The following is a 26,716-nucleotide window of genomic DNA, read 5'->3' on the forward strand; positions in this document are numbered from 1 at the left end:
TCATCATCATCATCATCATCATTTGTGAGAGTGACTAGATTGGACTGTGGAAAGAAAATGGACAGTGTAGAAATTGCGTCTTTGTACGGGTGCTAATAACCGAGCAGTTGAGCACCCCGCAAGCCAAACATCACGACGGTATACGGTTTAAGTTCTTTAAGACTATAGACACATTGGAAAGGAATGGCTCAGTAGTCACTGCAGTTGAAGAGGAATTGATATCTCTAAAAAATTAAATCACAGAAGTTGGAAAGGAAAACATAGCTGCAAAGATGGTAATTGCGAAGAAACCATGGGTAACAGAAGAAATACTTCAGTTGATAGACGAAAGAAGGAGATACAGAAATGTTCATGGAAATTCAGGAATACAGAAATACAAGTCGCTGAGGAATTAAATAATTGCAGCCAAGCTAAGACAAAATGGCTGCATGGAAAATGTGAAGAAATCGAAAAAGTAATAAATGTCGCAAGTACTGACTCAGCATACAGATAAGTAACAAAAAACTTCTGTGACATTAAAAGCAGGCGTGGTAACGTTAATGGAGCAACGGGAATCCCACCGTTAAATGCAGAGGAGAGAGCGGAGAGGTGAAAATAGTACATTGAAAGCCTCTATGAGGGGGAAGGTTCGTCTGATGTGACAGAAGAAGAAACAGGAGTCGATTTAGAGGAGATAGCTTATTCAGTATTAGAATTTAAAAGAGCTTTGGAGGACCTAAAATCAATTGAGCAAGTGGCAACAAACCGACTATTCACGTTGGTATGTAGAATGTATGAGTCTGGTGACATCCCATCTGGCTTTCGGAAAAATATCATCCACACAATTCCGAAGACTGCAAGAGTTGACAAGAATTATCGCACAATCACCGGAACAGCACATGCATCCAAACTGCTGACAACAATAACATACAGGAGAAAGAAAAAGAAACTTAAGGATGTGCTAGATGATCAGTTTGGCTCTAGTAAAGGTGAAGGCACCAGAGAGGCAATTATGACGTAGCGAATGATAAAGCAAGCAAGGCTAACGAAAAATCATAACACCTTCAAATGTGTTTGTCGAGCTGGAAAAAGCATTAGAAAAAGTAAAAGGCTTGCGGGGGTTCATAATTCTGAGAAAAATGTAAGCTATATGGAGAGACGGGTAATATAGAACATGTACAACAGCCACGACGAATAATAAGAGTGGACGACCAAAGCCGAAGCGCGCGGTTTAAAAATGCAAGACATGGATGTAGTAATTCGCCCCTACCGTTCAATCTGTACATCTAAGAAGCACTGATGGAAATAATAAAAAGATTCAGGAAAGGAATTAAAATTCACGGTGAAAGGATTATATGATACGATTCGCTGATGACATTGCTAATCTGAGTGAGAGTGAAAAAGAATTACGTGATCTGAGTGAAAGTGAAGAAGAATTACGTGATCTGCTGAATGGAATGAACAGTCTAATGAGTACAGAATATTGACTGAGAGTAATTCAAAGAAAGACGAAAGTAATGAGAAGTAGCAGAAATGAGAACAGCGAGGAACGTAGCATTAGGATTGATAGTAACTAAGTAGATGAAGTTAAGGAATTCTGCTGCCTAGGTAGCAAAATGACAAATGACGGACGGAGCGAGAAGGACATCAAAAGCAGAGTAACACTGGCAAAAAGAGCATTCCTGACCAAGAGAAGTGTATTAGCATCAAACTTAGCGCCAGTTCGAGGAAGAAATTTCTGAGAGTTTGCGTCTGGAGTACAGCATTTGGACTCTACTCTGTAGGAATCAGCATGGGTTTCGAAAAAGGTCGTGTGAAACCCAGCTCGCGCTATTCGTCCACGAGACTCTGAGGGACACAGACACGGGTTCACAGGTAGATGCCGTGTTTCTTGACTTCCGCAAGGCGTTCGATACAGTTCCCCAGAGTCGTTTAATGAACAAAGTAAGAGCATATGAACTATCAGACCAATTGTGTGATTGGATTGAAGAGTTCCTAGATAACAGAACGCAGCATGACATTCTCAATGGAGAGAAGTCTTCCGAAGTAAGAGTGATTTCAAGTGTGCCGCAGGGGAGTGTCATAGGACCGTTGCTATTCACAATATACATAAATGACCTTGTGGATGACATCGGAAGTTCACTGAGGCTTTTTGCAGATGATGCTGTGGTGTATCGAGAGGTTGTAACAATGGAAAATTGTACTGAAATGCAGGACGATCTGCAGCAAATTGAAGCATGGTGCAGGGAATGGAAATTGAATGTCAATGTAGACAAGTGTATTGTGCTGCGAATACATAGAAAGATAGATCCCTTATCATTTAGCTACAAAACAGCAGGTCAGCAACTGGAAGCAGTTAATTCCATAAATTATCTGGGAGTACGGTTTAGGAGTGATTTAAAATGGAATGATCATATAAAGTTGATCGTCGGTAAAGCAGACGCCAGACAGATTCATTGGAAGAATCCTAAGGAAATGCAATCCGAAAACAAAGGAATTAGGTTACAGTACGCTTGTTCGCCCACTGCTTGAATACTGCTCGGCAGTGTGGGATCGATACAAGATAGGGTTGATAGAAGAGAGAGAGAAGATCCAACTGAGAGCAGCGCGCTTCGTTACAGGATCATTTAGTAATCGCGAAAGCGTTAAGCAGATGATAGATAAACTCCAGTGGAAGACTCTGCAGGAGAGACGCTCAGTAGCTCGGTACGGGCCTCTGTTGAAGTTTCGAGAACATACCTTCACTGATGAGTCAAGCAGTATATTGCTCCCTCCTACGTATATCTCGCGAAGAGCCCACACAGAAGCTTACCTACAATTGTTCTTTCCACGAACAATACGAGACTGGAATAGAAGGGAGAACCGATAGAGGTACTCAACGTACCCTCCGCCACACACCGTCAGGTGGCTTGCGGAGTATGGATGTATATGTAGACTGTGGGGAAACCGGAACAGAGGGGAACGTAAGCATTTGAGATGTGGTGCTACAGACGAAAATTAGGTGGTATGGTCAGGTAAGGAATGAGGAGGTTCTGCACTGAATCGGAGAGGAAATGCATACGTGGAAAACAGTAACAAGGAGAAAGGACAGGATGATAGGACATCAGTTAAGATGCCAAGAAATGACTTCCATGATCCTAGAGGGAGTTGTACAGGGCAAAAAGTGTAGAGGAAGACAGAGATTGGAATACATTAGCAAATAATTGAGGACGAATGTGGCAACAAGTGCTACCCTGAGGTGAAGTTGTTGGTACAGGGGAGCAGTTCGTGGTGGCCCGCATCAAACTAGTCAGAAGAAAGATGACGTAAAAAAAAAATCTCCACCCGACCAACCGATATGGTCACGAGCTCAGGAGAGGAACTCACGTCGGTCATCAGAGTGCATAGCTCATTAAAGCCAAATTTTGCCGCATTTTCCTAAGGGATACGTTAGTCGTACGTCCCACATTGATTTGTGCGGTTATTTTGCAGTGTTGCCTGTCTGCTAGCTCTACAAACGCCACTGCTCTCGGTCGTAATTGAAGGCATAAATTTCCTTCACGTGTATGGTCACAAATGTTTGTCATCAGACTGCCGATTTCGGTGTATAATGACCATCTTCATATCTGTTCTATAAAAACATGTCCTAATATATTGTTTGATAAAACAGCTCTGAGAATAGTCATAGACCGGAACCGGTGGTCCGATGACATAAAAATTTGTGACCATAGACATGAAGTAAAGGAAATGTATTCTCTCTCGGGTCACTGTTCAATTCGCGACCACGTCGCAGCTTGTGTAATTGAAGGATTTCGGCCATGACGTTCTCCATGGTGAGAGGTAGCGCCTGAAGTTTGGTATGCTCGGCACACTCTTGACTCTGTGTACCTCGGAATCCTGGTTTCCTTAACGAACTCCGAAATGGAATGTCCCATACTTCTAGCTCAAACTACCACTCCCGGTTCAAAGTTTGTAAATCCCCGTCTTGAGTCCAGAATACTGTCGGAAGCCTTTTCACATGGATTACCTGAGTGCAAATGACAGTTCCACCATTGTGCTACCCGTTTATGCCTTGTGTACGCGATACTATCGCTACCTGCATATTCGCATATCGCTTTCCGACCTCAGTGTACGGGCTTGGACCCATCAAGGCTGCGCAAGGACCAGTTTACTCTCAGTCCATAGCTTTTGCTCGTTAGATCGTGATTCCATACGGCAGGTCGTGTTCTTCCTCACTTTCATTGAGGGTAACAATGTCACCTGTGAATCTTATGACTTGTTCTTCATAATCTCGAATTTTGATCCCACCCGAGTCTTCCGTCATTGCTTCTTCGATGTATAGATTGAACAGTACTGAAGAGAGACTACGTGCCTTAGCCACGTGAGCACTTTGTTCTTGATTTTCCAATCTTATGTTTCCCTCCTGGTTGTTGCACATATTGTATATCACCTACATATTGTATATCACCTGTCTTTCCATAGAACTTACCACTATTTTTCTCAGAATATCGAACGCCTCGCACCATTTTACACTATGAAACAATTTTTCCAGTCGAGAAATCCTGTGAGCATCTCTTGATTTTTCTTTAGTCTTTCTTCCATCATCAACCGCTAAGTCAGAACTGCTTATCTGATGATTTTTTTTTCTAACGCCCAACTGATTTTCATATATGAGCTCCTCGAGTTTCTTTTCCATTCTTCGGCGTATGAATCTTGACAGCATTCTGGATACATCAGAAGCTGATTGTGCAACAGATCTCGCGCTTCTCTACCTGTCCTATCTTTGGGGTTGTATGGAATGATATTTCTCGAAGACTACATACCAACTTGAATAGTCGTTTGTTGCCAGTTCCCATAATGATCTTAACAATTCAGAAGGAATTTTATCTGTCCCTCCTGCCTTATTTCATTGCTAAACTTCTAAAGTTTTGCTAAACTATAATACTGGATCCCTTACGTCTTCCATCTTGTCTCCATTGCTCCTTCTATCGCATCAGTAGACCTAGCCTCTTTTTCTTAAAGGCGTACAGTAAACTTTCTTTATGGATACGCTCTCTCCTCTGCGTTTAACAATGGAATTTTAACTGGACTCTAGTCTTGACTCTATATGTATAAAAAAGTCGTGGGTTGCAAAATGTTCTTCATTAACTTAAGAACGATTTCGCCCGAGGTAAGGCATCGTCAGGTTATCTGAAAATATAAAGGTCGTCCCAAGAAAGATAAACACGCGGTCTCTGGCGCATATATGCTCGAGTAATGTGAATTATTTCGGCCAGACGGGAAGGACTTTTAAAATCATGCTTCAGGAGCATTTACTCACTAAGGAGGGAGAGGTTAAGCATATTTCCGCATTTGCTGAGCACCCTAACTCCAGTGGCCACTGGCCACCTTCGCTCTGAAACTTTAAGGGTTTTGCACCACGCTCCCAAAGGTAAGAGTTTGATTCTGCTTGAAGAGATCCAGATTGTTAAAGACTGACACTCTAAGAAAGATACGATACTGAATTATCAGTTATCAAGCAAGAATCAGGTATCAGATTTTCTACGATTGCCTGTTTCCGATTTTAAAACGGCTTATTAGTTTTTAGCTTTTTATTCCCAGGACCTTGGGCGCTTGTCATGAGTATGGAGTTGTATTTTATCCTTTTGGCATTGGTAACTTTAAGCCATAGACTGCTGGCCTAATGCTTATTTTATTGTTTTACATATTATTTTTCTTTATCCTCTTACACCGCTTTTGAGCATAAGGTTTTCTATGTCTCCGTGTATAGTTTTCGATCTGGAATTGGCTCTGAGCACTAAGGGACAACATCTGAGGTCATTAGTCCCCTAGAAATTAGACCTATTTAAACCTAACTAACATAAGGACATCACACACATCCCTGCCCGAGGCAGGATTCGAACTTGCGACCGTAGCGGTTTGCACGGTTCCAGACTGCAGCGCCTAGAACCGCTCGGCCACACTCGCCGCCGATCTGGAATTCCCTGCAGTGTGTACATTTCCAAATGCTTTATTATGTTCTATTTACTTCTTAATTTAACGGCTAGTATTTGAATTTTACGCCGTATCAGACTGGAAACCCGACGGCGGCGGCGCTTGGTAACGGTCATTACTACTAAATAATTTTGTATGAACTCCTATCACTCATATGTAGGTGCTGTGTGAATATGGACCGGCCTCTTGCAGTGTTGTAGTGTACGTTCGCATTTTTCGCTTCCTCCTTCGCTCTCTACTAATGCCTGATTTATTTCATTAATTTTTAATTTTTCCATATAGGTTTCCTTTGGTATGTTTTATGCGGAATCATGTCTTCTTGTCAGATATTTGCCGCGCGGGATTAGCCGAGCGGTCTTGGCGCTGCAGTCATGGACTGTGCGGCTGGTCCCGGCTGAGGTTCGACTCCTCCCTCGGGCATGGGTGTGTGTGTGTCTCTGTCCTTAGGATAATTTAGGTTAAGTAGTGTGTAAGCTTAGGGACTCATGACCTCAGCAGTTAAGCCCCATAAGATTTCACACACATTTGAACATTTTTGACAGATATTTATTGTCAGGCAATTTCGGATCTTTTACCATGAGTTACAATACGTTTCTTTATATAATTATATTCGGTCGGTTTTTGGAGCTTATTTGTTTTTATAATAGTCCAGAATAGGACCACGCTGGATTTATTGTAATATGGTCGTCCCCTTATATTTTCAGGTAACCCGATGATGTCCTATTCTGCGAAACGCGTCATTCTTAATAAGAAACATTCTGCAACCTATGACTGGTTTTCAAATAGTAGCAATAGAAGACTGCACCAACGCCAACATATAATGGAAAAATTTCTAATGTTGACTCTATGGCTTTAATTTTCAGTGAAGGTTCTTATGACTTTCCTACACACACCAAAAAAGGTTTGCATCACCTCGGTTCCGAGAGTTCCTTTACAGAAAATTGGAATAGAGATCAACATAAACATCATTTCCACCCTTTTTACTGTTCATGAAAACCACACATTCTATGTTGTACCACCAGAGGTGGTGGTCCAGAACGCTGTGCACACCGGTACCTCTAATACCCAGTAACACGTCCTAGTGGCTGTATTCGTAGTGGCATACTATCCACAAGTTCATCAAGGAACTGTTGGTCCAGATTGCCCCAAACCTCAACGGCGGTTCGGCGTGGATCCCTTAGAGTGGTTGGTGGGTCACGTCGTCCATAAACAGCCCTTTCCAACCCATCCCAGGCATGATCGATAGGGTGTATGTCTGGAGAACATGCTGGACACTTTAGTCGAGCGATGTCGTTGTTCTGAAGTACGTCATTCTCAAGATGTGCACGATGGGGGCGCAAATTGTCGTCCGTGAAGACGAACGTCTGGCCAATATGCTGCCGATATGGTCGCACTATCTGTCGGAGGATGGCATTCACGTATCGTACAGACGTTACGGCGCCTACCGTGACTACCAGAGGAATACGTCTGCCCCACGTGATGCCACCTCAAGACAGTAGCAGCTAACCTCCGCCTTGCTGCACTGGGTGGACAGTGTGTCTAGGGCGTTCAGACTGACCGGGTTGCCCTCAAAAATGTCTCCGACGATTGTCTAGTTGAAGGTATATGCGACACTCATCGGTGAAGATAACGTGATGTCAATCCTGAGCGGTCCATTCGGCATGTTGTTGGGCCCATCTCTACCGCGCCGCATGGTGTTGTGACTGCAAAGATGGACCTCACCATGAACGTCGGGAGTGAAGTTGCGCATCATACAGCCTATTGCTCACAGTACATAACGTACTGCAGCTGCACGGAAAGCATTACTCTAAATGGTGGCGTTGCTGTCAGGGTTCCTCCGAGTCATAATCCGTAGGTAGCGGTCATGCACTGAAGTAGTGGCCGTTGGGTGGCCTGAGCGAGGCGTGTCATCGACAGTTCCTGTCTCCTTCTACGTCCTCCATGTCCGAACAACATCGCTTTGGTTCACTCCGAGACGCCTGAGCACTTTCCTTGTTGAGAACCCTCCTGGCACAAAGTAATAATGTGGACGCGATCTAACCGCGGTATTGACCGTTTAGGCATGGTTGAACTACAGACAACAGGAGCGGAGTACTTCCTGGTATAATAACTAGAACTGATCACCTGTCGGACCTCCTCTGCCTCATAGGAACTGCTCATTCTTGGTTGTTTACATCTTTGTCCTGGTTTAGTGACATCTCTGAAAGTCAAAGGGACGGTGTCTGTGATACAATATCCACATCCAACGTCTATCTTCAGGATTTCTGAGAACCAGGGTAGTGCAAAACTTTTTTTGATGTGTGTATATGCTGATTCAGTCCTTCGATTTGTTGTAAGTGACTTGTACGGCTGTATTCCTGTTCTTCAGTAAACACATTTAGCTTCCTCCTTTTTTCAGTCTATTGAACTATTTCTTCTATGACGCAAGGTTTCTTAGCAGTTGCTTTCCATCTACCTATATTCATCAGCATAACTTATTTCATCATTCTTCAGTACTTCTGTATACCACATTTCTGTCTAATTTTCATCATTACTAAACTGTGATCGGCGTTTATGTCTGATCCTGGATAGGTCTTACAAAGCAATACCCGATTTCGGATTCTCTGTTGACCATGATGTAATCCAGCTGGAAGCTTCTCATGAGTCTTGGAATTTTTCAAGTGTACCTCTCCCTCTGTGACTTTTGCACAGTGTATTCGCTATTACTAACTAAAATTTGCTGCAGAATTCGATTAGTTTTTCTCCCCTCTGATTCCAACTACCAAGGCTGTATTCTCACGTATCTTCTATTCCGTCCCCTTCTACAGAGTTCCAATTCTTCATCGTTATCAGAGTATAATCGAATTTCCCTTTACGTACTGAAATACTATTTCCCTGCTATTACAACTTCTTGTGCATGTTCTGCTTGTCCCGTCAGCTTAAGTACCTGAACTAACGTTCCATAAATATCACATTCGTCGTCGACTGTACTATTTATTACAATTTTCAAGAGTGGATTTTCAACTTTACATTAATTTCAAGTAGCTAACGGTAAATGTTGATTACTGCTTACTTCTTCTTTAATCTTGTGCCGAAACTGAGCCGCACGTAACTTAATTAATCCTGACAGTTAGTTACATGCCATAGTTAAGTCCGCGCTTCGTGTTGGCCGTTTGAGTGTAGCTGAAGATGTTGCTGAACAACACTCAGTCCAGTGACCTCAAAATCATCTGGCAACGAAGTCACGCATGTGAATAACAATTTGTAGGTAGAGCTCCATCCGCGAATCCCTTTTCTTCGAACTACGGCATTAAGATTTTTGCAGCATGTCAAAATAAGAATTACCATTCACATGCCCTTCAAAAAAATATTGTGCAGTTAGGTTCAAATGGCTCTAAGCACTATAGGACTTCTGAGGTCATCAGTCCCCTAGAACTTCTTAAACCTAACTAACCTAAGGACATCACACACATCCATGCCCCGGGCAGGATTCGAACCTGCGACCGGAGCGGTCTCGCGGTTCCAGACTGTAGCGCCTAGAACGGCTCGGCCACCCCGGCCGGCTGCAGTTAGGTATCGTGGCGACCTCGTCATTGGAGACTGTTTAATGAACTATTGCTTTAATAGTAACTGAGGTTATCACACCAAACGTTTAACGTCTTGTCCTGTATTTCGCGCTACCCAGTGCTTGGCTGTTGATTTTTAGTATTTTAGTGAATTGTGTATTAATACTGGGTTTGTGTGTTCCAGAAGCCGTTATTGGTGTGCGCAGGACTTCATGCCTGTTGTTGTCACTTGAGCTCTCGAGTGAGGAGTTGAGACGCGTGGCCTATGTAAACGCCAAACGACGAGAATGTGCTGATTGCTGTGTAGATCTTTCAGCCTTTCATAATATAATAGTTGGTTCACGTATTTATGAAACCTAATAGACTTTACAAATTGATATTTTTCATATTCACAAGGCCTGATAATTGACTTAATTTCACAACTAGCGAGCTCTGATCTGCAGTTATATTAAAGCTATATTTGTGTAAAGTAATGTTTTATTAATTTAAAGTTGAGGTCACAAGGCTGGTTTTCTTTCAAAGATTTTCTGAATTATTCTCATTGCTTTTATACAATTGAATAATCGGTGTAGATCACCGCAGTTTGCAAATTTCAATTAACATGGTGAAAATAAATTTTTGCATCCTCTAACGGGTCAGCATTCCAGTCCACCAGCCCTTGTGCCCTGCTTACCAATCCCACACCTTACCAACGACGTTGCATATACAGATCCACTCCATACGTAGTATTCATACAGAGTTACTATCATATATAATTTAGTGTATTATAGGAGTACAGAGATATCTAATTTTACGAAACATTGCAGTGTTGTGACTCACCGTCTCTGGAGCTGATGTCTGCCACCGGAGGGACACAGGATGGTGATCGTTCTCCTGAAAGAGTGAGAAAGTATGATCACATTCGCTGCAGTACACTGATTTTCTGAAGACAAATCAACTACGCGTATAGCGTCAGAAGGTGGCTCTAGTCACAGATATATATATATATATATATATATATATATATATATATATATATATATATATATATATAGGGAGAGGGTGGGGGGAGAGGGAGAGGGTGGGGGAAGAGGGAGAGGCGGGGGGGGAGAGAGAGGCGGGGAGGAGAGAGAGAGGGGGGGGGAGAGGCGGGGGGGAGAGAGAGGCGGAGGGAGAGAGAGGCGGAGGGAGAGAGAGGTGGAGGGAGAGGGCGAGAGGGAGGGAGATGGGGAGAGGGAGAGAGGGGGAGAGGGAGGGAGAGGGGGAGAGGGGGAGAGGGAGGGAGGGGGAGAGGGAGAGAGAGGGGGAGAGGGAGAGAGAGGGAGAGAGAGGGAGAGAAGGAGGGAGGGGGAGAGGGAGAGGGAGGGAGAGGGAGAGGGAGGGAGGGAGAGAGAGGGAGGGAGGGAGGGAGAGAGAGGGAGGGAGGGAGAGAGAGGGAGGGAGCATGGAGGGGGATGATATTTGCTAATGTGTTGCAGCACACACGTTCATTATTGGCATGCCTTAGCCTTAGAAGGTCTTGCTGTCGACAGCAATCTATAAAACTGAATAGCAAGTGAAGAATGACAACATTAGAAATTGGAGGACGATACGTCCATTGCTATTTGCGGCACGTGTCAGGAGGCAGACTAAACCTCATTATGTACCAGCGGTTAGTACAGGCAGATGTGCAGAACACTGAACTTTGCCATCTTATGACGTGATGCATACTACAGTTTATTTCAAGGCATGCAAATGAACTTAAAATTGTTTGCTCGATATTTAACACTCCATTGAAAAACGAAAAAAACGTAAAATGAGACAGGCGTTTGTGTAATTCTACCAGGTAGAGTTCAGTACTTTTCTCTCAACAGAAAGATATCGTTAGATTTGATAGTATCTTCCAGCGTACCACGTAATTTCTACAGCACTAGCCTATATTGTGGTAGCTCCTTCATCCCTTCATAGGTACTGCACCCTACACCTACTTTAAACCCATGTACACTCCTGGAAATGGAAAAAAGAACACATTGACACCGGTGTGTCAGACCCACCATACTTGCTCCGGACACTGCGAGAGGGCTGTACAAGCAATGATCACACGCACGGCACAGCGGACACACCAGGAACCGCGGTGTTGGCCGTCGAATGGCGCTAGCTGCGCAGCATTTGTGCACCGCCGCCGTCAGTGTCAGCCAGTTTGCCGTGGCATACGGAGCTCCATCGCAGTCTTTAACACTGGTAGCATGCCGCGACAGCGTGGACGTGAACCGTATGTGCAGTTGACGGACTTTGAGCGAGGGCGTATAGTGGGCATGCGGGAGGCCGGGTGGACGTACCGCCGAATTGCTCAACACGTGGGGCGTGAGGTCTCCACAGTACATCGATGTTGTCGCCAGTGGTCGGCGGAAGGTGCACGTGCCCGTCGACCTGGGACCGGACCGCAGCGACGCACGGATGCACGCCAAGACCGTAGGATCCTACGCAGTGCCGTAGGGGACCGCACCGCCACTTCCCAGCAAATTAGGGACACTGTTGCTCCTGGGGTATCGGCGAGGACCATTCGCAACCGTCTCCATGAAGCTGGGCTACGGTCCCGCACACGGTTAGGCCGTCTTCCGCTCACGCCCCAACATCGTGCAGCCCGCCTCCAGTGGTGTCGCGACAGGCGTGAATGGAGGGACGAATGGAGACGTGTCGTCTTCAGCGATGAGAGTCGCTTCTGCCTTGGTGCCAATGATGGTCGTATGCGTGTTTGGCGCCGTGCAGGTGAGCGCCACAATCAGGACTGCATACGACCGAGGCACACAGGGCCAACACCCGGCATCATGGTGTGGGGAGCGATCTCCTACACTGGCCCTACACCACTGGTGATCGTCGAGGGGACACTGAATAGTGCACGGTACATCCAAACCGTCATCGAACCCATCGTTCTACCATTCCTAGACCGGCAAGGGAACTTGCTGTTCCAACAGGACAATGCACGTCCGCATGTATCCCGTGCCACCCAACGTGCTCTAGAAGGTGTAAGTCAACTACCCTGGGCAGCAAGATCTCCGGATCTGTCCCCCATTGAGCATGTTTGGGACTGGATGAAGCGTCGTCTCACGCGGTCTGCACGTCCAGCACGAACGCTGGTCCAACTGAGGCGCCAGGTGGAAATGGCATGGCAAGCCGTTCCACAGGACTACATCCAGCATCTCTACGATCGTCTCCATGGGAGAATAGCAGCCTGCATTGCTGCGAAAGGTGGATATACACTGTACTAGTGCCGACATTGTGCATGCTCTGTGGCCTGTGTCTATGTGCCTGTGGTTCTGTCAGTGTGATCATGTGATGTATCTGACCCCAGGAATGTGTCACTAAAGTTTCCCCTTCCTGGGACAATGAATTCACGGTGTTCTTATTTCAATTTCCAGGAGTGTATTACAGTTAAACCTTGGTCTCTCTTTACAATTTCCCCTCCCAACAGACGTTCCCTCAGATTCCTTGAAACCTCATCATACGCAATATCAAGTTGTAGAAAGTATTTCTTTTCTCCCCAATTCGACTCATATAGTTTTATCAGTTATACTGTCCGTCCCCGGTATCTGAGTGGTCAACGCGGCAGAATGTCAGTTCTGAGCGTCCGGGTTCGATTCCCCGCTGGGTCGGAGATTTTCTCCGCTCAGGGACTGGGTGTTGTGTTGTCCTAATCTTCATCATTTCATCCCCATCGACGCGCAAGTCGCCGAAGTGGCATCAAATAGAAAGACTTGCACCCGGCGAACGGTCTACCCGAAAGGAGGCCCTAGTCAAACGGAATTTACATTTACATTAGTTATACTATCCACCCAAATGACCAACAGTCTTCCACACTACTACACTTTGAAATCCTTTTTGTTTTGATGAAGTTCTTCCTGGTAAGCTTGATGAATACGAAGAAAGAATTGTTCTACAAAGTTGAATTTTACAAATTATGATGACGCACCACTAGCTTCGTGCCTGTTTTTTTTTTTTTCATATGCTTCTAAAAACGTTGCAACATACCAGTTTAAGTGAAAGTTACAATATAAACTCTGTACAACTGCAATGGATGTAGTATTTCCTCAGTTATTATCATCACTTACAAGCGTACCTCATCCTTGCTAAGTGAAATTAGTTTGCCAGGAGAGATGGGAGTGCATAATCTAAGACATACGTTGAAGAGCCGAAGATACAGTTAGACATGCCTGATATCGTGTAGGGCCCCAGCGAGAAGCGCCGCAACACAACGTGGCATGGACTCGGCTAATGTCTGAAGTAGCGCTGGAGGGAATTAACACCATGATTCCTGCAGGACTGTCCATACATCGGAACGAGGGGGTGGGTGGAGATCGCCTAGGCGAGGCGTAGACCTTTGTGTTGTGCAGTCATCAAGGCTATATGAGATGTTTTGTTGAATGGTTCGCACACTGACACTTGTTGATGGCGCAGCATTGAAATCTGCAGCAATCTACGGAAGGGTTGCACTTATAACACGATGAACGATTCTCTTCAGTCGTCGATGATTCCGTTCTTGCAGGATCTTTTCCCGGCCACAGCGATGACGGTGATCTGATATTTTACCGGATTCCTGATATTCACGGTACAGTCGTGAAACGGTCGTACGGGAAAATCCCCACTGCACCGCTCCCTCGGAGATGCTGTCTCCCTTCGCTCGTCAGCCGACTATAAAACCACTTTCAGACATACTTAAATCTTTATAACCTGCCATTGCAGCAGCAGTAATCTAACAACCGCGCCAGGCACTTGTGGTCTTATATAGGCGTTGCCGACCGCAGCATCATATTCTGCCTGTTTACATATCTGTGTATTTGATTATGAATGCCTATACGAGTTTGGTTCAAATGGTTCAAATGGCTCTGAGCACTATGGGACTTAACAGCTATGGTCATCAGTCCCCTAGAACTTAGAACTACTTAAACCTAACTAACCTAAGGACAGCACACAACACCCAGCCATCACGAGGCAGAGAAAATCCCTGACCCCGCCGGGAATGGAACCCGGGATCCCGGGCGTGGGAAGCGAGAACGCTACCGCACGACCACGAGATGCGGGCTATACGAGTTTCTTTGGTCCTTCAGTGTAGAATGCATGGAGGGGTAATGACTGCTACAGCTTTAGTATTAACACACAACTTGGAAACTGAAAATAACCAGTGACAACAAGAAGACAAACCTCGCCATGCATCCTCACAAACTTCACTTACTCCTACCTCTTTATTGTAGACTCACGCGTGTACAAGTGTGCACGGGGAAGTTGCATCTGCCAGTCAAAGAGTATCCCAACAAAAATCTTACAGTATTATTGATATACTAACTCAAGTACATCTTCCGCTCTATATTTACAGTTACATTGAAGATGGGAGAGCATATCATATTAATATTTACGAAACAGTGTCACAATAAGCACAGATATACAGAAACATCTTGTACAAAAGTCAGGACATTATACACGAGCAGAACATGGTGGTTTCGAAAAAGTACATTCGGTGCAATTGTAATAAGTCTCGTAACTTACAACTTGAGACATAATGATGACGTATAAGTGAAAGTATATTTATGACTCCAACATAAAAGAAAACGCTTAAGAAAACCTACCGCAAAAATAAGCATACCGCTGTATCGAGGAGCATCATTAGCAACCAATTGCGAGCAAAACTACATTCTCCAGCCGCTCCAGGGAGGCTTAATTTGTAAGCGGTGTTGTAGATGATACGTGTCATATGCGTCATAAACATATGTTTATTGGTATATGTGTGTAATTGCAGCACACCAAAATACCTGGGAATAGCATTATACAGAAATGTAATTTACAAGCAGCATCTTTCGAAGGTAGCTGCTATAGTCAAAATGAGAAACAGCGCCCTTCAAAAACTTTCCTGTATCTCGTCGGATGCTAATGCTCAAATTTTAAGATGCACAGCCTCAGCCCTAATCTTCTTGCTGAACACCGCTGTTCGACCTGGATCAACAGTGCTCACATTTGGAAGACAGACGTGCAACTTAACCAAGCTACCCGGATAATTACTGAATTTATTCCAAGTAAAAACACCCTACGGCTTCCTGTTCATGGTAAAATCCCACCACAAGATCGAAGAAGATCAGAAGCTGTCTTGAAGGTCTGGACCAACATTCAGAAGAACCACAGCTACCCACCCAGTAAGTTATTGCACAGATACAACACCAACGCTTGGTATCAAGGGAATCTTAGTGGCGCCCAGCAGGTAACTTTGTTGGGTCCTGTTCCAGTGACAACCACTCATCGAAAATCAAGTGGGGGCAGTTAGCTGCGGTCACCAAACATCTAGTCGACAACCCATCCGTGCGGATACATTCGATGTCCCAGGCGTCAATGGAGGATCATGAACCGAACACTAAGCAAGGCACACGCGGTTATCTGATGGACAAGTGGGGATGTCCTAGTTCTGCGATACCTCCTTGCAATCAATCCACCAAATCACTGCCGAGAGTCCTTTTCGAGCATACGGAGAAACGATGACGGACAAGCACGACGCATCGGATGAAATTATCTAATGGATCAGGAACTGATACTGGAGATGTAAGATTGTACGAGGTTTTAGCAATAGTCCACAATATTGTATCATATGGGACATTAATAAATAAATTCAGTAAAAATGTTGATAGAGATCAACTTTAATTTATAAAGCACTGAAATGAGATACTCCTGCCACACAAAATTATAAATTGTATTAATATGACAATACAATGCTGTGAATATAATTAGGGGGGAGGGGAGGGAAATGGATTGAAGACTGCCAGGGTAAATTTATTTGCTAGGAATATCGCACAACATTTTATCGACTATTGCTTAGCACAAACGTTCAAATGTGTGTGAGTTCTTAAGGGACCAAACTGCAGAGGTCATCCGTCCCTAGGCTTACACACTGCTTAAACTAAATTAAACTAACCTATGCTAAGAAAAACACACACTGTCATGCCCGACGGAGGTCTCGAACATCCGGCGGGAGGTGCTTAGCACACACTTACAAAAATATTTAATGAAAAGGTCAGACAGACATCCTTTACAAAATCACTGAAGAAAATTCCAGAACGATAACAAGAAATTCAGGAGGCATTTTAACACAGTTACAAAATTTTTAATCGAAATTACTGAAGAAAATTACAAGTCGGATAATAGAATTTGCGGAAGGCGATCAGGAACCAATCAGTATTTGGCAAGATTGTGCAGAAGGTGACATACTTAGAGAATAATGAAAGTGCATCCATAATAACAAAACAGTTCAAAAACAAGCAAGCAGATTCAAAGGAAACAGAAGGTTTGATCAGCTGAAGACTCTTAATCAGACAGAAGGCACTTATTCAGTTACAAGTTTGCAAGGAATACTTTTTCATCAGAAATATAGGCTACCTACAAGCCAACTTCGCTGAAAGGCGAGATTATTCGAAGTGCGCAGAAGCCAAAATGCAGAGTTGTGACATTATGTTAAGCACATAAGAAATGAAACAAATGCCAAATGTGGTGAAATGCCAAGGTTTAGCGAAATGAATATTAGATGCCTTACAAAAACAACGAAAAAGAACAATTTTATTTCTGCTGCAAGGACATTCAAAATCCAGTCATGACAGATTGATTCCGCTTATTGGTGACAATTCTAAATTTATAGTGAGCTATCTGACCCCCAGCCAACAACCTTTCATGAGCTTACCAGCTCTAGCAATATGCGACTGAATGGAAGACTAGCAAATCCTTCCAAACAACAATAACAGGCCCGGCAACAACAGTCGCAACCCCCTTCTCCTCAACGGCGGAGCCCCTTGGATCGCCTTTTCCGCCCATTCCCTCTCTGCCGGCCGGGGAAGATATACGAATATCTGAGTAAGGATAGGCGAGCGTAATAACTATAGCACTAACACGGCTCTGAATAGTATTATATTGCTGTGAAGTAATTAGAGTTTATTGTTTAGTCATACGTTAACATGTGATGGCTGGACAAAATTTACTATTCTGTTTATGAGATATTTCCTGTGTGTTGATGAAGAACGCAAGTACCCCTCCCGGACAGCTGAGAGCGATAAGGCGCACGACAGACAACTGTTTGTGTGTATGATGCACGTAACCTTAGATTTTACGTTGATCATTTTTACTGTTAACTAAGCCACAGCATTTATATGGATCATTTTACTGGTGGCTAGGCCTTATAACTTCCGTTCTCTTTTCCAATAACATGTAAAACGTGTTATTACGTCTCCTGAACTTGAATGAACTTTTAACGTGCACCTGGTTGCCTATATGACTCCCATTGCATCTACACTAGACTTAAACAGAGGGGATGCACAGATTCTGTGCGGCAATTTTTTTTGTGTGTGCTTGCCTGTGCTGTTTGCCTGCTTGTTGTGTGCTCATTCACTAGTATGGCACTGTATTCTTACCTGTATTTCTCCCCTATTGCATGCTCTCGTTGAGTGTGCGTGCGTTTACAAACAACGATCTCGTATTCTAATTATCGACAAAAGACTAGTGCATTCAACGGACAACGTGACACAGACGGAATCAACGCACTCAGTAATGGTGGTGACAGCCGCTAGCTTTATTCATCCCAACACTCACATTCCTACTGGGTTATCAAGAGAGGGAATGGCTATTTTACTCGACTTTATTTAATAAAGTAATTAGGGGCTTCAAATACTTTTATAATTGTAATTTGAGCTTGATAATAACCAATTTCGATAAAAGGAGTAATTTTCTAAAATTTCAACACTGACTTTACGTGACTGAAATTTTATTACAAATTAAGATTGTATAGTTGAACATACTCGTGAATCATTGGTCTACACTGTTATCGGTCCTGATACGTACTGAAATTTCTATAGTCTATAGCAAGACCGAAACACATTAATTACCACACACTACCGCACAACCTTCCCGTGCATCGACACGGTGAAGTACACAGTTAAGCGCTACGCAAAATTCAGCAACTATATAAATTGTAGCAAAAGTGCGATCGCACAGAGTTGGAAAGTTACCCACAGAGATGTCTGAGCACACGAGACTCAACTGCTCTCGAGGGACGAGCCCAATAGTGGACACTGGTTATTTACAGAATTTAGACAGTATTAATCTCAATTGATCAGATGCGCTCTGTGAGAACAGTCAAAGCCATATTACATCCTTGGAAAATTTCAACAAAATCCCACATGGAATTACACGAGGCGGTGGCTGGAGGCCATTATCACACTGAAATAAAGGTAAATAACACATCGCACACGGAACATAACAAAATAAAAGGCTTGTGAATGTGATAAGCACGCAAACGGCTATTTCAAACATCATAGGCACTGTACCTTAATATCCACGAAGTCATATTAGAATTACGTAAACTTTCAATAAATCACTCTGGAGGAGTTATTAGCTTAACATTAGTACAATGAAGCCACAAAGAAAGTAGCGATAACTGCAACAGAATACGGTGCTCACGCACAGGTGGCGCCAATGTAAGACACAAAAATTCATAAAATTATTGTACTAAAGTTGCGCGATCCAGGTTCTTTTTCTACTAGCCAGCATTTACTACTCTTTCACGCTCAGAAAACACTTCATTTCTAGCACTGAGGGTTCCACATGGGAATGGCGCCAACGTGTGCTCGCATCTTTGTTAGAGAGAAAAGTACTTGATAAAACATACCTCGGTAGCCAAGACAAACTTAAGTAACACATCGCGAACTGTATCTATGATGATATATTGCATTTTACTGCACCTTATCACCTCCCAGATTGAGCGCCTCCATACTGCCACCTCTCTTCAGCATCTCCCGACTACCTGTTCACATGCCATACTACCGACCTGCCAACACGGCCGTTGTTAGAACTGCCACGTTCCTATTGGTTGAAGACCAACCTCCGCGCTCTACACTCCTCAGGACCGATCTTTCTGAAGTGTCTCAATCAATCGCTGTGTTGCCGGCCGCGGTGGTCTAGCGGTTCTAGGCGCTCAGTCCGGAACCGCGTGACTGCTACGGTCGCAGGTTCGAATCCTGCCTCGGGCATGGATGTGTGTGATGTCCTTAGGTTAGTTAGGTTTAAGTAGTTCTCAGTTCTAGGGGACTGATGACCTCAGATGTTAAGTCCCATAGTGCTCAGAGCCATTTGAGCCAATCGCTGAGTTTAGCTTCGCCAGTTACTTTTCTGAGAAACCTACTGTACCTGTTGACCATTTTTCTTAGCCCATCATATTGATACAACTCGTCCTCATACATATTGGAAAAGCTATAGAAATAAAACACATCAGCTCGGTTATTGACTTAAAAAGTAAGGAAAGATTAATGTCAGATCATATGGTAATGCAGCAATCAGCTGATTGACTTCTGATATTTCTGATCGCACTAGACAGGTATTAGGCATGACTTTCTGCCGTGAGAGGTTGTAACCTCCCACTCACTTATCGACCTTAATGGCAGTGAAAAATTAAACCGCGGGTACCTAATGGAAATTTGGGAAAAGCAATTGTCAACTAAGTTAATCTGTCGGTAAAGAGGGAGGAAAGGGTTACATCTAAATGAAAGGAAAAGTGCAAGTGAAATTGGTGGAAATTAATTTTGAGAAAAGGATAAAATTAATAAAGAAAGTAAATGTGCGGTCGTCACGTCAAAAATTAACTGGCGTTAATTAGATATTTGAGATTTGGGGAAAATTACGGTCGCCAGTCTATGAACAACTACTATAACAACTGAAAAAGAAAGTTTATTGCACATATAATTAGCACTAAAAGCGTGGCAACTGAAGGTCGACACGTGTTGTGTGAAAACTGAAAGTTTGTCAGAAGTAATAAATTTCGCTACACTCTGACTTAATTTAGCAAAAGAATTAATAAAACCGGAAAATTTAAAGTTAATTTTGTGACTGAAATTAATAGTGAGATTTGTTTCTGAAGCACTACGAAATTCAGTAAAATAAGGTTAGTCTTCGGCTACCTCAACAATCATTGCAAAAGCTACTTGAATCTACGCAATTTAGAAATAAGAGATTTAACTTTGAAGTTGAATTAAATGATTCTGGACAATTAACAACAGTAACATTTAGTACGTACCAAGCTGAGCTGCAGTCACAGGTAAGCTAAAATATGCTAACAAAACTCGCACCCTTAATTTGTGCTTGTGTAATCTAAATATTGTAGCCAGCTATGAATACCTTAACTGGACATTGAAATTAAAGCAGTGAAATGGAATGATATTACTTCAACGCTGGCGTCTGAATTTCAACGACACTCGGGTTCATTTCGGAAAAGGAAGGGACCCTGCTTGGTAAGGCAATTGGGACAACGCGCAACAAAGGTTCATGCTAAGTTGCTGTAATTCTGTGATGCAACAATTTTAAAAGCTGAGGTCTGCTATACAGTTCTAAAACTTTACGTGCTTCCAGTCTTCCTTGTTGGTTGATTGAAGGTTTGCAGTGGTCGTTCGAGCAGGTGACGACAGTCACTCATTGTCGGCCGTCGCTGTTGCAGAAGCTGGATGTTGGCGCGCCTCCTTCTCGACACTGTCACCAGGCGAAACGGGCTCTTGATGTGCGCCAGCTAATGCTCCCCGTCCGCGATACCGTGTCAGAAACTATCATAGCTAGTCGAGCGCAATTACATGCTGCCAAACCCCGAAAGCGCGGCAACTCGCGGGAGCGTCACACAACACACCTGCTCCACTGCACTACTCCAGCCAGACTCTCATCTGCTCGCGCTCCACGCGACAGAGTTAACACTACCAAAGATCCTAAACACTTTGGTTCTCCACACGACCTATCGATGTATTCGTTCGATAGCATAGTTTTCCCTAGGCCAGACCCAGCGTATAACTACATATAATATTCACAAAACAAACCAATTATACATCGGCATAAATGCATATATATACAAATAGTAAAACAATTACAATATACAAAGACACAGAAATGTTATATCTTCAGGTAACAAAATAAGGAAAAAAATTATAGTACAATAGATGGAAATAGGAGGATATGCATTTCCGGCGTTACAAGGCACTCACAATACTGCTTTAAATTCCTTCCTGGGATTGTGGAGGGGAATTCGGCCACGAAATGCTGCTAACACCGCCAATACGCTATATGACAACGTTTGTAGAGGTAATAATAATAATACATGACTAAGCTTGTAGGCGACTTGAGGACATTCAGTGCGAAATTTAGTACACAGAGCGTCCTCCTCTAACAAGAACAATTGCTGCGATAAATAAGGGTGCGTCGATCTGTGTCGTTTCATTTCTGTGCCGGAGATCGTCATTTATAACAGCGACTGGTGGAGTGTATGATGACAGTCTAGATAAAAATGTTTTAGATAAATGAGAGAGAGAGAGAGAGAACGGGTTGGCCAGCGCCTACAGTGCAAGACCCTCTGTTTCAACATAGGTCAGGAAAGCACAGCCAAAATGCGGTCATCTGTCAAATTGCTGAGAACTTCACTGACACAGGTTTCAGCCAGGTTACGGATTTGACCTGCTGCACTGATTACTGGCAACGTGAACCAGATGTTATCGTGTACTCAGTACCTCAGACAACTACGCCATGTGCGAAACACATTCGACGATGGCGAATGGCCGGCCGAGGTGGCCGAGCGGTTTTAGGCGCTACAGTCTGGAACCGCGCGACCACTACGGTCGCAGGTTCGAATCCTGCCTCGGGCATGGGTGTGTGTGACGTCCTTAGGTTGGTTAGGTTTAAGTAGTTCTAAGTTCTAGGGGACTCGTGACCTCAGAAGTTAAGTCCCATTGTGCTCAGAGGCATTTGAACCATTTGATGGCGAATTTTCGTGCTCCTCTGAGCCTCCGCCCTGGTCAGTCCACGTTACAGTATTAAAAAGTCGGAGAACAGCCATAGTACGACAGCTCGTTTCCGTTTTTCTGTCACGTCTCCATGTCGACCCATTTTACTGCGATGATTCTACAGGAAGTTTGGAAATTTGGAATTTTGGAAAGACTTGTAAGATTTACAGACTTGTAGGATTTATAGAGGGAGCTGAGTACATAATATTTTGTCGTGGAACCAATGTACGGAAACGTACCATTTCGTTGCTACAACTGTTTCAAAACATTTGCTAGGCAGGTATCCAACAGGATAGTCATGCTGTGTAGAGGGTTGGGTGCGGGGGGGGGGGGGGGGGAGGTTGCGTACCTCGGATCGGCTACTGTCATTTGACGTCTGCCTTACATCCCTGAGCTGGTTCAAGCCCCATTACAGCGTCTGTGATTGTTGGAGCAACGTGGCTTAGTAAGCACATGCGTAGTACACCTTCTGTATGCCGAAGCTCACGAAAGTGAAATAGCTGCTCGCCGTCTTTTTCAAGATCGTTATCAACAAAGTCCAACATCACCGACTGCCCTTTTCACGCAATGGCTTCGAGAATGAGCACCTTCACCGTCAGTAGATGTGACAGTGGTGAAGGAAAGACCGCACACCCAAACTGGAAGAAGCCATACTACATCACCTTGAAGAGAACCCGTCGACAAGTACACGAACAATTTCTTTGGCTATTAATTGTAATTGTGATATAAATAATGAGCTGGATCACACCTAATAAATTACTAGTAAAAGTGGTCGGTTACCAACACGTTTTCAGACGGATGTAGCACGGAAACGTATGTTTCCGGACGTAGGTTCGAAATCAGAATGATATCTTCTCACTCCCCTCTGCAAGCCCTAGAAGCTTTTAACGAGAATTTTCCAACACTCTGCCGACTGGATCATTCACGCTGTTTACCTGCCATGAGTTACGTCAGCTATACGGTGTCACATGACCGCCTAGTAACCCTTCTGCACTAACAGCAACGCTCCAAACGTTCGGTGTGCTCCTTTAACGTGTTTATGAAATAATGTCTGTTGTGCTTATCCCTTACTATGAAGTATAGTCGTGCTGTATCTCAACTATCCACACCTTTGTCGAGAAGGTAGCACTTCAGCATCATTAGTCGTTATTAGTTTGCTGAATGTGTGGCGGCAACGAGTCAATGCTGCAGTTTTCCGTCTGTAAGAAATAGTTGGCAAACTGGAAGGAAATTAGTGAAACAGGTTTCTTTAGTAGGAAATAAACTCCTCAATCTCCGCTGCAAAATATTTATGACGATAGTAAAGTTCTAGATACTACTCGGCTGGAAAACGTTATCGGAGTGGAAAATCAGCGTAGTTAAACTGCATCTATTACTTTTTTGTCGCTTTCTTCACTAAACTGGGTGAGTGCCAATGTCTACGTGCACCATTATGTCAAATGGCTAGTACATAAAAATATACAGATGCAAAAACGACAAGATCGAAATCAATGTATGCGTAGGTAAGTGTTATAAGTGAGTGTTACTAGGACTGACCACTCGTTCGCTATACTTCATGAGTCAAGCATTGCACTTTGGATAGAACCAATTTTGCTTTTGTTTGATCATCAACTTTCAAGCTAGTATGATACAGTTTTCAACTTGTCTTCAACGTATTTAGGACCAGCTTTGACCAGCCCCTGCACTCGCAGATTAGTAGTTTTGTTAGTGATAGTGAATAATAAAACTACTAAGTTATACAATATGATGCACGTATCTGCTCGCGTATGCGTAAATGTATGTAGTACGAGTACATTATGAATGTGTTGTTATTATTTTGCCGTATGCTGAACAACTATTCATTTGAACAGATTTTTTGTAAAAATGTTGAGAAAAACAACATTGTTTAACTTTTTAACGACTACTTATTTAAGAAACCAGTAAATAGTATTCTTAGTGGAAAGGATCACGAAAAAGAGCCACCATATTTTTTCAGAAACAACCGCTTAATTTGTGGCTGTGTTATCAAAACTAAATCAAAATCGACATTGAAAATTACAAAGAATCTATTATCTGCTATAAAATGGATGCCTGTTTCGAGGAATGATGCATTAAGATGAAAAGTGGACTGTCTGCAATATCACTGAATAAACCTGAGAAAGAAACGAAATACACTCCTGGAAATGGAAAAAAGAACACATTGACACCGGTGTGTCAGACCCACCATACTTGCTCCGGACACTGCGAGAGGGCTGTACAAGCAATGATCACACGCACGGTACAGCGGACACACCAGGACCCGCGGTGTTGGCCGTCGAATGGCGCTAGCTGCGCAGCATTTGTGCACCGCCGCCGTCAGTGTCAGCCAGTTTGCCGTGGCATACGGAGCTCCATCGCAGTCTTTAACACTGGTAGCATGCCGCGACAGCATGGACGTGAACCGTATGTGCAGTTGACGGACTTAGAGCGAGGGCGTATAGTGGGCATGCGGGAGGCCGGGTGGACGTACCGCCGAATTGCTCAACACGTGGGGCGTGAGGTCTCCACAGTACATCGATGTTGTCGCCAGTGGTCGGCGGAAGGTGCACGTGCCCGTCGACCTGGGACCGGACCGCAGCGACGCACGGATGCACGCCAAGACCGTAGGATCCTACGCAGTGCCGTAGGGGACCGCACCGCCACTTCCCAGCAAATTAGGGACACTGTTGCTCCTGGGGTATCAGCGAGAACCATTCGCAACCGTCTCCATGAAGCTGGGCTACGGTCCCGCACACCGTTAGGCCGTCTTCCGCTCACGCCCCAACATCGTGCAGCCCGCCTCCAGTGGTGTCGCGACAGGCGTGAATGGAGGGACGAATGGAGACGTGTCGTCTTCAGCGATGAGAGTCGCTTCTGCCTTGGTGCCAATGATGGTCGTATGCGTGTTTGGCGCCGTGCAGGTGGGCGCCACAATCAGGACTGCATACGACCGAGGCACACAGGGCCAACACCCGGCATCATGGTGTGGGGAGCGATCTCCTACACTGGCCGTACACCACTGGTGATCGTCGAGGGGACACTGAATAGTGCACGGTACATCCAAACCGTCATCGAATCCATCGTTCTACCATTCCTAGACCGGCAAGGGAACTTGCTGTTCCAACAGGACAATGCACGTCCGCATGTATCCCGTGCCACCCAACGTGCTCTAGAAGGTGTAAGTCAACTACCCTGGCCAGCAAGATCTCCGGATCTGTCCCCCATTGAGCATGTTTGGGACTGGATGAAGCGTCGTGTCACGCGGTCTGCACGTCCAGCACGAACGCTGGTCCAACTGAGGCGCCAGGTGGAAATGGCATGGCAAGCCGTTCCACAGGACTACATCCAGCATCTCTACGATCGTCTCCATGGGAGAATAGCAGCCTGCATTGCTGCGAAAGGTGGATATACACTGTACTAGTGCCGACATTGTGCATGCTCTGTTGCCTGTGTCTATGTGCCTGTGGTTCTGTCAGTGTGATCATGTGATGTATCTGACCCCAGGAATGTGTCAATAAAGTTTCCCCTCCCTGGGACAATGAATTCACGGTGTTCTTATTTCAATTTCCAGTAGTGTACATACTATATTGTTTGTTGGAGAGCAAATTTTGCAATATTTGTGCGATGTTCCGCCCGTATGGCTCGCAGCCAATCTGACGTAACAATGTCGCGGGTAGCCTACACGCCACAGAACAACTATGCACCACAAAAACAGTTTTGCAAGAGTTCCACTAGACGGCCCTAGCTACGACACCAGGGGTCGCAGACCGGGGTAGGACCTATTGACACCCGCGACGCTCGTAAACGAAAACAGTTCCTGCAATATCCCGCCGCGTGTCAGTATTTACAACTGTGCTCCGCCTTGTAGTCAGCTGACGTGGAACCAGAGCTACAGACGGACATCCGCTACACTACGACGCCACGGCATACTTCCGACCGCCAGCCGCAGTGGCCGAGCGGTTCTAGGCGCAACAGTCTGGAGCCGAGCGACCGCTACGATCGCAGGTTCGAATTCTGCCTCCGGCATGGATGTGTGTGATGTCCTTAGGTTAGTTAGGTTTAAGTAGTTCTAAGTTCTAGGAGACTCATGACCTCAGAAGTCAAGTCCCATAGTGCTCAGAGCCATTTGAACCATTTCATTTCAGAGCGCACTGTGAGCCCGTAAAAATGCATAGAAAGTAGTGTCTCCAGCCAAGTATGAGAGCCTGGTGAGAGATTCTGACTGATGTCACGCAGCCCATCTGACACAACTGTCATTCGGTTTCTTCTCCGTGACAATTCTCATCCGCACTCTGCAGGGGCGATGAAGACGCTCCTGCAACGTTTTCCATGAGAAGTGTTTGACAGTAGTACAGCCAGTAATTGGTCCCCGCTGAGTTTCATGACTGCTGGCTATGAAGACAATGCTTTGCCACAGGCAACGAGCTCTAGATC

At 44.5% G+C, this 26,716-nt stretch overlaps 1 long non-coding RNA gene across 1 annotated transcript in view; it reads right to left on the reverse strand.

Annotated features, from left to right (window-relative positions):
- The window catches only part of LOC126203055 (uncharacterized), a 715,377-nt gene that overhangs the window by 133,098 nt on the left and 555,563 nt on the right, over positions 1–26,716 (reverse strand). Inside the window, exon 2 of the long non-coding RNA XR_007540220.1 lies at positions 10,317–10,370. This is a non-coding gene — a long non-coding RNA (uncharacterized LOC126203055). The remainder of the gene's footprint in view (positions 1–10,316; positions 10,371–26,716) is intronic.

This window comes from Schistocerca nitens, chromosome 9 (genome assembly GCF_023898315.1).
Source record: "Schistocerca nitens isolate TAMUIC-IGC-003100 chromosome 9, iqSchNite1.1, whole genome shotgun sequence".
Lineage (NCBI taxonomy): Eukaryota > Metazoa > Arthropoda > Insecta > Orthoptera > Acrididae > Schistocerca > Schistocerca nitens.